The sequence below is a fragment of the Varroa destructor genome, unplaced genomic scaffold (genome assembly GCF_002443255.2).
Source record: "Varroa destructor unplaced genomic scaffold, Vdes_3.0 BEIS01000007.1, whole genome shotgun sequence".
NCBI lineage: Eukaryota > Metazoa > Arthropoda > Arachnida > Mesostigmata > Varroidae > Varroa > Varroa destructor.
Genome location: NW_019211460.1, coordinates 7,342,748 through 7,355,894, shown reverse-complemented (window position 1 = coordinate 7,355,894; position 13,147 = coordinate 7,342,748).

Below are 13,147 nucleotides of genomic sequence, written 5' to 3'. Positions count from 1 at the left end.
TAAGTTTTCTAAGTAAAATATCACCATTTTACTTATCAACACAATTGCTACTAAAGTTTTCATTGCGTTGCAAGCTCTACTTGAGTGTGAGGGCATCGTTTTTTATTATCAAATATATGTCTTTATCCAAAGTTATCCAAATTGCCCACAAACTCGACATATTTCAATAATAATAATAATAATAATAGTAGCGCTAATTATTATTATTAATCTTCGCTGCTATTTCAAAAGCAGCATGTCGATCAAATCTTGTTACGTACTGCTTGGTAATTTTTGTACAGATCTTCATTAATATTCAACATAGTGAGTTACCATTAACGTAACGGAGTGATGATGTCTTCGATAAGGTAACGTTACATAAACAACTGATATTTTGACGGAGTCCGTACTTGAACTATCTAAGATTACGATAAACGTTAGCGTTGCGGTTGTATAGCAACAAAAGATGGCCTTCAAATTAACTTCACGAAGTGTCCGCTTCATTGTCAGAGATGACATGTTTGCGCACGTGGAAGATAACACCATGCTAGAAATCACCTTTATAAAGGTAAATCGGGCAGGAAACTTTTTGTACACTCGCAACTAAGACACGGTTTGTGAAAGAACTTCGGGTGATTTATTAATAAATAACTTATTACCGCCAGGCTATTTTGCTGTAAAAGTATAAAAGCTATTGATACTAAAATCTAATCTGACACTCGGAAACCTATTCCAGATCCCAGCTAATCTTGCGGTAAAGAGCCCAGCCCTTTATACCGACACAGTTGATATGATAAGAAAGCATCCTTATATGGCAAAACGGCCTGTATCTGTTCTGACTGTTTATATTCTGTAAGTACACATGTTAATATGTGGGTAAATCAGCAAGCATTTTATCTAGTACGTGGTTAGCCGGCAAAAACATCACTAACGGCAAACAGGTGTGCTTGCTTGAAACTAGAGTAGGGCCTATGCTGAAAGCCAAACCGTACAGATATTACAGCTGTTACAGATACTTAAAGGCATTTATCATATGAAAGAGATCTTTCAAACTTTGAAGATTCGCGTTCAATTAGTGGGCATCTCGCGGTATTTATCTAATTAGAGTCAACAGACCGACTAGGGAAAATTTTTCACAAGTGGTCAGGTGCGTATGCTAACGCTATAGGAGTCGGATTTTCGCTTACTCTATAATCCGAAAACACCGCTAAACGCCTAACGCCAATACGACTTACGTTCCATATTTCGTCTTTTAAAGAAAGGCCAATTACCTCATCTGGCGTCGCCAAATATAAGAAACCTTGTGCTATTCATAGTCAAAAAATCGCGAGCAAAATTAGCCAAGCTTCTTTTAGAGTTACCGAATACCAAGTTATACTGAACTAATTGATAGAGGTAATCTTAGAATGTATATAGGTAACAATTCATCGTCCTGCACGCGGAAAGGTACTTGGGCAATCACACAAATCGACCCTGCCCTAGCCAAAATGGCCTGGACGTCCATTTTGGCTAGTTCCAATAACATTTTTTCGGATAGCAATGCTTCGATACGTTCGTTGACCCAAGCAATGAAATAGCTAAGGGCTCCTATTTGACCACTGTGCCAGATTCTTTCGCCAGAACGGATCAGTCTGCCACGAAGCTGGAGCAACGTCACCTTTGTGTTTGAAAACCTATTAAATGCTATGTGATCTTTGTAAATGCAGGATATCACTAAAACGTATCCGTAGGAAGTTCAGAAAGTTATGTTATCCTGAATCTTCGAAAAAAATACCTAACCAACCATGTAGAACTTCAAGAAAAGGCTTCTTTTAAAACATATTTCAAGCTGATGCTGTCCTATCTCAATTAGAACTTCTCAGCTAAAATATTCTCCGACAGAATTGTTTTTATATAGACTTATGCGTCTACTTCAAACATTTGACTTAGTCCCGCACCGAATAAAGCGTCATCTATCACTTATCCATCTCACACGTCCGTTAGTGTGTCTTAGTCCCACGAAAACAATAATCGAAATGATTACATAGATCTCTTTTGTTATCAAGACAAAACACTTGTCGCATACTGTAATTAAACATATTTAAAGTATGATTGGTTGGAAATTAGACGACGCCAAAGCCACGAGTTTTGCATCGAGACATGATCAACTGATCAACCGCCTTATTTTAACGCACAATACCAGGTGCATCCGTTCGTTATTCAAACAATAACAAAAAAAATGAACTCTCTTAAAAAATCGAAGTCGTCGACATCTGCTATCTATTGACCTAAGAAATCCAGCATCAAAGGTCTTAGTTACGTTATATTCCATACGATAAAATAAATTTTCTACTCATTGTCAAATCTGTCGCCCTAGTTAATGGTCTCCGCATTGCTCTAATCGTCGATACCTAACAATGTCAACCCTGATAAGAATACGATTTTCTTTCTCAATAGAAAATGTCAAAATTTCATAACAAGTCAGCCTAATAGTTTTATGGGGGGTCTGTGTATCTAGGACTGTGTAAAGATAATAAATTTACAGCAAAATAGTACTACGTTATCTGTGGTGGCGTTGCCTGATTTTAGGAATACTTCACATGGCACTTCCATAGTAGAACGTTTTCACCGTAGTAGAACCGCGTGATGTTCTCAACGTGTTCTTTCTTTCTTTCTTTTTTTTTCTACGCGGCTATATCACTTCAAGCAGGCTGAATGGAGAATGGGTTCTTTTCTCAGAAATATTGTATCTAAATAAGTGGCTAGAGTTTCTTTTTTCAAGACCAAGTTTTTTCAAGTGTACCTTAAAGAAACAATTAATTTCTTATACATTATCTTTATGATATATATTGTCATTAGTTACACTGTGATTGCTTAGTGTGCCGTTGTTTTTATATTAACGAGCTATCCACTGAACTGACTACACGCCTATTCAGGATCTGCTCGATGTGAGTAACAAAGGAACGAACATGCATTAAAAACAAAAGCACGTTCATTCCTTTGTAATCGCATTATCAGCTTACAATTGTGCTACGATTGATTACTATTCAATTTCTGTCTAGGTTAATATAGTCGCTTGCTAGCCATACATCTCAAATTTATACAAATTTCAATAAATTTATTTATCTAATGATTTTCGAAATTATTCCTGTGAACATTACAGATCGTCTTTATCCGACACTTCTATGTTCTATCTTGACTAAGGCCGACCGCTGGAAAATCATCATTTGATTGCTTATTTTTCTCATCTCCTCAACTGATTGTCATCTCATAACGTAGTATCCATTTATGTATGTTATAAGTATATCGTTCGAGTAGGGTTTGTGCCCACCTCGGCTCATACACACCTCGTGTATTTATTTCTGGTGCCAACCAATAGCTGTTCATGATCTCACATTTTTTCTTATTGTCAATCTAAGACATAGCATCTATCGACCTGCCCAGTGTCTCGAAGTCACGACCTTGTTTCGTACGAAGATCTCACGATACGACTTTGCCATTTAGTGTTGATTGGAGACTGCGTTGAATATATTTTGAAAACCTTTCACAGGTATACGAAAGTTCAAAAAGTGCCGAGACATTTCGTTAGAGCCAAATCATTTAACATACTGCTTTGTTTCGTAAATTTTATTATCCTTACATACTATCGGTAGGCTTCACAAGTCCAAAACTTGTAAGGCTTGTACACATTGTGCAAGGGTACATGAGGGAAAATTTCATGTGTAGCCAGGCGTCTTATGCAATATGTTTGTTTACTCAGAAAGAAGGCAATTTTCGGTGTCAAGTACGACCATTACCGCTGCATGTTCCTTCGCTAAAGAGTCAGTTGAATTTTTGATTTTCTACAGAACTTGCTCGGTCTGCGAGCTGAATTCTTTTGAGGTTATATGGAAACAGCATGGGAAATAACAACGTAAGTTCAGATATAGTACAATTGTACAACTCAATATCCCTCGAAGAAGGACTCGGCAGTGATGCGCTCTGTCGGACAATAAAACACGATAGACACTAACTGTGGCTAGCTAGTTAGTGCAGGCCAAGTATGGAGCTGTCAGGGCGGCGAAATGAGAGACGATAGGTGGACGAAACCCACCGGTTAGTTTGACGACGCTGATTCGAATGTTCCAACGCGTATTTATATATAGACATTTACATAAATATATACTATGTGTCGAAAGGAAATTCCCGCTACGAAATGGAAGAGAACGAAACGATGATACAAAGTTGAAAAAAATATTGGCTAACGAGAATGTTAAATCTTTCACAAAATCTATAGTAAATTAGTATATGTCATAGTGTTGTGAGAATGCCGGATCGTCGTTCTAATGGACCTTCAAAGCATCGAGAAACATGAATACAACTGGCACACGATAACGAAGTACCGAGCCTTCGTTAAACGTGCATTAATAGTACATTTGTTAAGTTACTTTCTTTCACCTGTAAAGTTTACATATACATCATTAGTCAACGGTTGTATGATGCCAAACTTAATTAGCACAATAGCTGGCCAAAAAACCATGCGTGGACGGTAATGAACGTGCCAGGTGTTGTCTCGTAACGTAATCGGGGAAGCTGAAGAATAGTATACGATTTGTGTTTGAAATTATACAGAGTTTAGAACAAATGGCGTACACGTATTGCAGATTCAGTGTATTGCTAGACGACTAAGGGAAACAAGATTACAATTAGTGGCCTATTCAAGATGTATGTCTGAGACAGTTTAGTAATGTCCTAATAATGCGCGAACAATTTCGAAACCTATTGGCTTATTCTATATAGCTCGTCATGAAATTTGTTTGGAAGGTCACACGGCTTTATTGGATCATGGAATTTTCGTAAACTATCACAGCCTTGCGTCTTTTACTGAATGCATTTTTGAATACGCTGCCCGTCTAAAAAGTAGCAATTAAATTCGATCTTCGATACTTCGGAAATACTTCGAGAACGAATCCATATAGGCACTCACCTTACTTCATATGGTTTGCTATGGATACCTTTATTACATCGGTATACGGCACGTAGGAGAACTGATGTTCTGAGCGAAGTCTTAAAATCTTCCCAATAGCCAGGCCATCGATAGCAAGTGGGTCTTTTCATACCTCATACGGGTATGCAAATTGGCGTAATTGCTGGGGCTGAATGTTATTTAGTATTACCTTAGATTACTGAACCTCGGGTTATGATATCTGCGGCAAAATTATTTGCTTAAAATAAACAACATCATCTATTGCCATATGAAAAATAATTCTCTTGAAGGCTGTATCCATCATTTGAAAGTTTTATAAAAAGCTGCACATTACTAAAATGTCCCAGCACTGATAGCTCTCCTGAAGGCTACTATCTGTGGGCCTTCTTTTTGCTGAGTAGCCGTACCAGAAAAATGCCTTCTAACGCATTATGAACAAGCTTCCTTTTAAAACACATTGTACCTAAAGATTTGTCTATTAAGTTTCAAAATTCACTTACCTTTTGGATGTGGGAATCGCAGGGTCGCGTACACTGTGACAATGGACATAGAATTTATGGCGTCCCTAGGACTATATGATGGGAGTAAACAATGCATTGTATCACGACCGTGAAGACGAACCGGAACCGCTGAATCCTTCAGTGTTCAAGTAATAATGATCAGCGCTTCAGTGAGCAGGTGTTTTTTTAACTAAATTTATTGACCTGTGAGACGCTTTATGGGAATAGGTGATAGGAAATATATATTACGGTAAGATCAACTTATAACTTCCATTGAAAAACATAATCGCAAAAGAAGTATATCGTATTATAGATTCGGAGCACTCTAAGGCTCACCTACTTATGAGCCACGCATAAATGTTGGTGTGGCCTTAAGAACAACGGCGCATCCGTTCCTCGGGTTATGCTTTATGATAGATGATTGAATAAGTTATAATAACTTTATTTTAACTCTGATATTATGTTGTAAGACATTTTTATTAAAATAGCTAAAAGCTCGTACGACAAACCATAACGTTTGTATATTCTCACAATACGAAACGGTTTTTGCGATGCGGAGCTCACGTTCTACGTGTGGTCCGCCGACGTCGCAGCCCCAGTGATTATGTATGTTCGAGAACCTAGCTACGTGAGAGCTTGTCGTCGCTCAAAAAAGATGGTCGCGATTATCATACACTATCTCGTAGGCGCCGACAAAGACAATACCTTCATGAAGCACCAGTTTATAAAATCGGACGGCGCTGTAAGGTGAATTTAAAGCCAAGCCAAAAATAATAAGAAGATGCAGTTTCTAAATGTATATTTTCTTTAAGTTATCGCACGTGCTGTGTCATTTCTACGACTGGCTTTTGTCGATTTGAGCTACGTCGACCTGCCCCGTAGGTTCGTACAGGGTTCCACCTTTCTCCCGTATTTTCTCTGCAAACGCGTCACCGAACCGCTAACTGGCGATTAAACCCAGTTAAACCATGTCCATCTGTGTAACAGTTAAAGGAATCAGTTTTTTTTTAGCCATCCCATGAGAGATTTGGGTATCGGCATGCCCAAACAACTACAATAATCTACCTGTTTACTTGCTATCTTCATTATTTACTTAAAAAATTAATTTTAATAGTCCAATAAAAACAAGCATGAATAAACCAAAATAGTATAATGAACACACACTCTTATTGAGCGTCGACTGCATAAGTAACGTAAAAATAGTCAGGTTAATATGCAAAGAACTGGTAAACTTAGTTAAACAAAAAATTTGGGAAATTAAAGAGCGATAAAGGGAGTCAATACGGAGTGTATTATAAAGATAGTTGAACACTAAGTATGTTCGGTACGGAACTTGAATGTCAGAAGACGCATAGGACTTCATTAGAGGACGACTTGAATTAGCCAGACATAGGAAGTTCATCGGCTTGTGAACTTGAAATGTTCTAATTTACCTACCGACTTATTATGTAAAGAGGCTCCAGATGTTACCTGGCTAAGCTTACATGAGAGACCTTTTCATAAAGAGATATTTAAGTCTTGCAAAAGGTTAATACTCATAACATTTTAGTGGACCTATCTTTCAAAACCGATAATCGCAAACATCTACCGAGTATTCCTATAATATTAAAGCTTGAACTATTTTCAGAGATCAGATTGACTAATAGCCTGTCTTTTGTTATATCAATAATGTTTTCGATCAGACTGACAGTATACAGTCTTTCCAGGAAATGGAATTCGATGAGGATGTTACAATTTGTCAATAAAACCAGCCTGCCTTACCTTACGCGTGGTTGTTAGGGATATAGCATACGACGTGGGTCAGCTTTCTGGATAAGAATTTAAACGACAGACGTTGCTAGACAGGGAAGAAACACTGTTGCCTCATATAATCAGTACGACAATCTTTTTAGGCAAGGAGAACAACTAAGAGTATATATAGTATATTGTTTGTGACGTGATAGCAAATGGCGATTCCACGCGCAACTGTGATCAATATGCATTTCTACATAGATTGCAAGTTTTACCTATGCTTCAACCGCCGCGGAGGGTTTCGTCGAAGCTCTGACCGTGAATTGATGTAGCGGCTATTGAGATTCATTTCGACAGAATTTGTAAGCGACGTAATCGGAGGGGAGGGGGAGGGGGCAGAATAACCGGGTTTAAGCGAATCCAGATCGAAAAAGGGCGCAAGCATATGCTAGTCTTTTAAGTGTACGGGAACAGTATGCTGAAGTAAACAGGCTTTGGTCAGACCGCTCATAGGACGATCACCGCAAATGCCGATACGGACCTTTCGTCACGACTAACCGTAGCACTAGTGAGATGCACTACCACTGCGCTATTGTAGAAGAGATGCAAAGAATTCGACTGAACATGACAATCTCGTGCCAACAAGGGCATATTCTTGTCTACGGGTTTGAAAATGCCTTCGCTTACTGAGTCAAGAGTGAAAGAGTACTGCTTCAGATCCTTTGTCTAAAAAACAAGGAGCCAGCGCTTGTGGTCATTCGGGGCAAGGCCGAGGAGAGCTTCTTCATCGAAAACTGGTTCGAGGCGCGATTTCGAAAAGTAGTGTTTCGGTCCAAGGTTTTCTAACTGATGAATCGGGACATAAAAAAGGCCATTTGCTTTATTTAACACCCGCAGTAAACTCTCTGCTTGAGAAAAGGCGGGCTTGCACATCTAGGATTCGTTGAGAGCTCCGGGCAGCAAGGGTCTCTATGCCATATTCAACTATTGCACTCACTTTGTTCAGTTCATGCCAGTACGAGGTCTTGTGCTGAAACTTCTATGTTAGAGGCTTCGACACTGTCGCGACGGGTAATGCAATTTGTTTTGTATAGCAAGAGGTGGCGGGCTCATTGGGACGAAATCATATCTGGTATATTCGGACCAATGTCATGTATCCACGATGCGGGACAGTCGTGAACTGCTTAGATCTTCTGGTTGCTGGAAGTCGAAGTCCACTTTTAGAAACGTTTTCTCTCAACAGCTACGTTCAAGCGATACGCTGCGCAAGATGCGTTCTGAAATATTTGTTGTCTAGTAAGCGCATTATCCAGACAGTATGTTTTGCTATATTATGCTTAGAAAAGGGTGGAACGGCGAAACTTCCAGAGCAAAATTTATCTAGTAATAAATAAACGGTATCCCCATGTGACACGTCGACAAATGTCTTTATTTGGACGTATCCATTACTCTAACAGTTGATATTTGATGATAAAAATGCTAACAATAATACTGCTAAATAAGCTCATAACATTTATGTTAGTATCTATACAGATCCACCGAGTAATTCCCTTTCTCTGTTGCCTTGGTGAAAGTATTTTATGGGAAAGGGTAATTTGTTGGCGAGGGCATCCGCAATACGGGCTGCTGACTCCCTCCGAAGAAGATTAGTCCTTTAAGCTTAACGTGGCGGGTGTCTGACACCTCTCGCTTATTAAAATGTTTCTTTTGTCAACTGGATCTGGTTTCAGGATCTAAGAGCATAAACATGAAGGCATCATATTGTAGCCGCTGTCGGAAATCACTCGTTTACCATTGAACCGATAGTGTCAGTTACCGAAATGCTGTCAGGAGTACCTATTATGCGTGATCCAGGACACCCTTGTCTGTTTGGGAGTGCAGTGTTTTTCGAGAAACAAGCATCATGTGCGGCAGATTCTATTCTCTATGCGACTATGAAGAGCCCCGGGGGCGAACGGTTTGAGAATGCCTAGGAATACCAACAGGAATAACGGCAACGCATAACACTTAGACAACGGGTGAAACAAGGAAAAGTACGGATTTGTAATATGAACAAGCTAGGATATTGTTCAAGTTAATGCTATCTATGTAAGGTATAATAGATATATATTGTGGGAGATCAGGGACCCACAGCGGTGCGCCCCATATGTCTTGTATGAGGGCGCCTAAAAGTTAAAGTGAGACATTGGGTAAAGCTGCTATTGAAAGCCAAGAACGTGTACGGAGCTAATTTCGGGGTGTGGTCAAGACGATTTCCTTCAACCTATAACTTCAATAAGGTTTTTCCTTCAAATTCAACCCTCACCTGCCATACTCATAAACATAGTTTTCCAGTGATGTCTTCATCGGCCGATACGTGTACGATATCATCAGGAAGGAAATTGTTCAATGAACCACACGACTGTTTGCCTTACAATACGCTCCCAGTCCCTAGCACTAGTTATAGCACTAGCGCTCTATAACGGCGACAACGAAATTGCAAAAGGGCCCATGTCCGGTGATCATTACCAAACAATAGAATATACAACCGACGTATTTACTTCCTTGAAGACACCAAGTAGGGTGGCATTTCAACGGAGAACAATATTCAGAGTAACGGAGAATACCCACCTCACTTTCGACTAGCAGTTAACTAAAAATCCCTCAAACTGGAAGCCCTAACAAAGCCACTGGTCTAGTCGAAGACTAAACCTGGACGTGTCTAACTGTTTACCGGGACGGAGTATATGGTAAATGGCGTGTGTGACGCCAACGCTCCATAGCCCGCATGGCGATAGTAAGAAATCGGTATCATCTTTGGTGCGCTGTGAGTCATCACCAGCCCCGAAACTTGTTGACGAATCATCTACAAACAGCGAATTGTCATGGATCGAGGCAGAGTTTGATACAATCGAGGAAACGCTCAACGTGATCACGCATCTTCTCGCGGTAGCTCCAGGAATAGCCGCCGTCGCTCACCTTTTAGCACGTGCACGCCGAACGGCGCAAACCGCTTGCGCTGTTATCTATGGCACAGCCATGATTTCATTGTTTCTTGGCAGTTCGATTTATCATGTGACATTATTATGGCCTCGCTTCAAACCTTTTCGCAATCTGTTCCTCCGAATCGACCGTTCAATGATCTACGTGTTCATTGCCGCATATTGTACGCCGTATGTTGTCCTATCAGGCCTCTACTGGGTAAGCGTACTGGGTGTGTGGGCACTTTGCGTGCTCTGTCTAATCTTCCAGAATTTACTGCATGACTGGCATGGACACCAAGCTATGTTTATCGCATTAGCAGCTTCAGTGCCGTCGGTGGTTATGGTCGCACTGCTACCTTCGGCCGTTGCAAATAAAGTCGTTCTTGGAGGAATCGCTTACACGATAGGATTTGGTTTCTATAATCTGCAAGGTCGTATGCGATTCGCACACGCACTGTGGCATTGTTGTGTGAACGTCGCGACGTGGCTATTGTTTGACGCTATGGCGGAACATTTGTATAGCAGCAAGACGATGAAGAACGATTGGTGGATCAGCCTAACTTCGTGGCTGTTTCGTGAAGAACTTAACGGGAAGCAAGCAACAGTATTATCTACTTTGTAATATAACTAATCGTATGCGATCACTCTGAACAGAACAAGCGTTCATCGCTCAGATATAAAGCAATTCGTTTGGTAACCTTTTGCGACCTGCTTCCTCCTTCAGAGTTTCTGAAGTGTAGAACGCAAACGTCACGTAAGGATGATGATTATCGGCGTTACTGCTAGGCCCATATGTTGTACTTCAATTCTGTATGCGCAGAAATTTTATAACTGAATATTGGGCTGGTTGTTTTTATTTAAAGGCCATTATCTATCATTTACCTTAATCATATGTGCTCAATTCAGCGATGCAACATACTATTTACCTTCCGAATATACTGTTCATTATTAAAATTAACTTCCATAGCTGGCCAGACAAGGATATTTTATAAATTATAGAGGTTTTATTCTATGAGATACGCTTACGAGCCGTGCGGTTCTGTAGGCAGCATCTGACCTTGGTAAAAAGTCTTCAAGCTACATCTGTTCCCTATAGTCGAAAATCGAAGTAGACCCTACCTACGCCTCGTGCCTTTATATCATTCTGATTTATGCAGCCACAGGAAAAGTGCGTTTATTATTGTGCTTGTAAAGGCTGAACAGGCAAACATACTGTTATACTGTTGTAACAATATCTGTATTGTAGAAAACAAAAATAGTAATAGTTAGTGTACATTAAATTGTTGATGATTATCATTCACTTAGTGTTTGTGCCAAAGCTGTACAGAATCCGTCTCCTGTATTTGCCACCGATTGACCAAGTTAGCGGATATACGATCTTAATTACGTAAAACTCCGTACGTAAGTAGTCTTAAATCAATTTCGCCCGCTTCGTAACGTATTCCTTGTCATTCGTAACGCAAAGCCAACGATTCCAGAAATCCGTCTAGCGAGCAGCGTTTGAATGCTGCGCGTAACGAACATTTAAAATAGGCACCTTGAAAGAGATCTGAATTACGTAGCAAATATGGCACTAGTCAGTAATATCGAAGCATCATTCGGTATCATATCTGTCAAATAGGCATACTTCATTACCGAGCTGTACATGTTGGTTTCAATGTAATTATAAACTTACCTCGAGGACTTCCTGATACATCACACCCACTGGCAAAGCAAATTATTGAAAATGGCTGAAACACAATTTGCTATGTTCATATAGTATAGTAAAGGTTCAAATAAAACGACTACACTGTCAGAATATTAATCCTTTTGAAGTTCATGTATGCGGTTGACGTTTTTTTCCGCAAATGAGAAAGTAGCTACCTATTTTTGGTACACCGCCTGACAGCATATAACCTCTGGAACACGAAATTTTCGTATATGAGGAGTAATAGTACTGTGCGTTGAATATAATATATAAAGTACCTCAAACGTCATCTATTGGGCTTTTTTTTTTTCATGCAAATTACGACAGCGCACGTTGTTTGAAATCTATAAATAAACCTGGTCAAGTACTATAGGACTATTGTTAAGCAGTCTTTGCTACTTCTTCCTTCGTTTTTATTGCTTATATACAATTAATCCCTTATATTGAGTGTATGTGATTTAATGCATGACTGTTATTCCCATACAGACTGATCGTATGTTTAATTGTTACGGCTGATTTATTGGAAAATTTGATCTGGCGTATCAGGGTGCTAAATAGGAGCGCTAATGTAGAGAGAGAATGAGAGACAGGAAAATTAAGTAACATGTCATCTGTACGTGGCAATATGCACCTCATGCGATCAACTTGGCATCACCCAATAACTTCAAGGATCTGTAGATACTTCTGATTCGGTTGAGGTAATGAATAATCGATGTAATTAGGCCTCTAAGCGTGGTAGAGCCGGCGTTCCCAGGACAGAGAAGGTACAAAATGTATTGGAGATATACTGTATGGGTAGAAACAGTAGCAGTTTCGAACCTCCTAGTCCCCGAATGGGGGTCACGCGGACCAATTGTTTATATATGAACGAGCTTGATGTCCATTGATACCGTTCGCTATCGATTCAAAAAAGCCATGATCTGCCAAACTTTTACAATAGAAGTATAGATTCGCTTATTCAATTGAGCGAGGCAGTTGTTATAAACTACATAAATAAAATCCTCGTTGCCGATCGATCAGTCGCCATAGTGGGTAGAACTAAAAACTTTGTATTACATTCGCTGATTGTTTTAATATAAACGAAGACTGCATTTCGGGACAATGATATGTACACAGAACTGGTAAAAGCCAATTCCAGAAGAAACAAATTCTGCAGCAATATATTATACGAATGTCGCTCGTTCGAATAATCTTTCCAAACTCGTTTTTTAAATTGTTCTATGCTAATTCAATAGGCTCCTAAAAAGGCGTTAGATATATATCGGCGCGATCTTGACACCGAAGGTCTATCGAGGACCTTTTTCACCTTCGAAGTTGGCAACGGGCAGAGCTTCGAAATTTC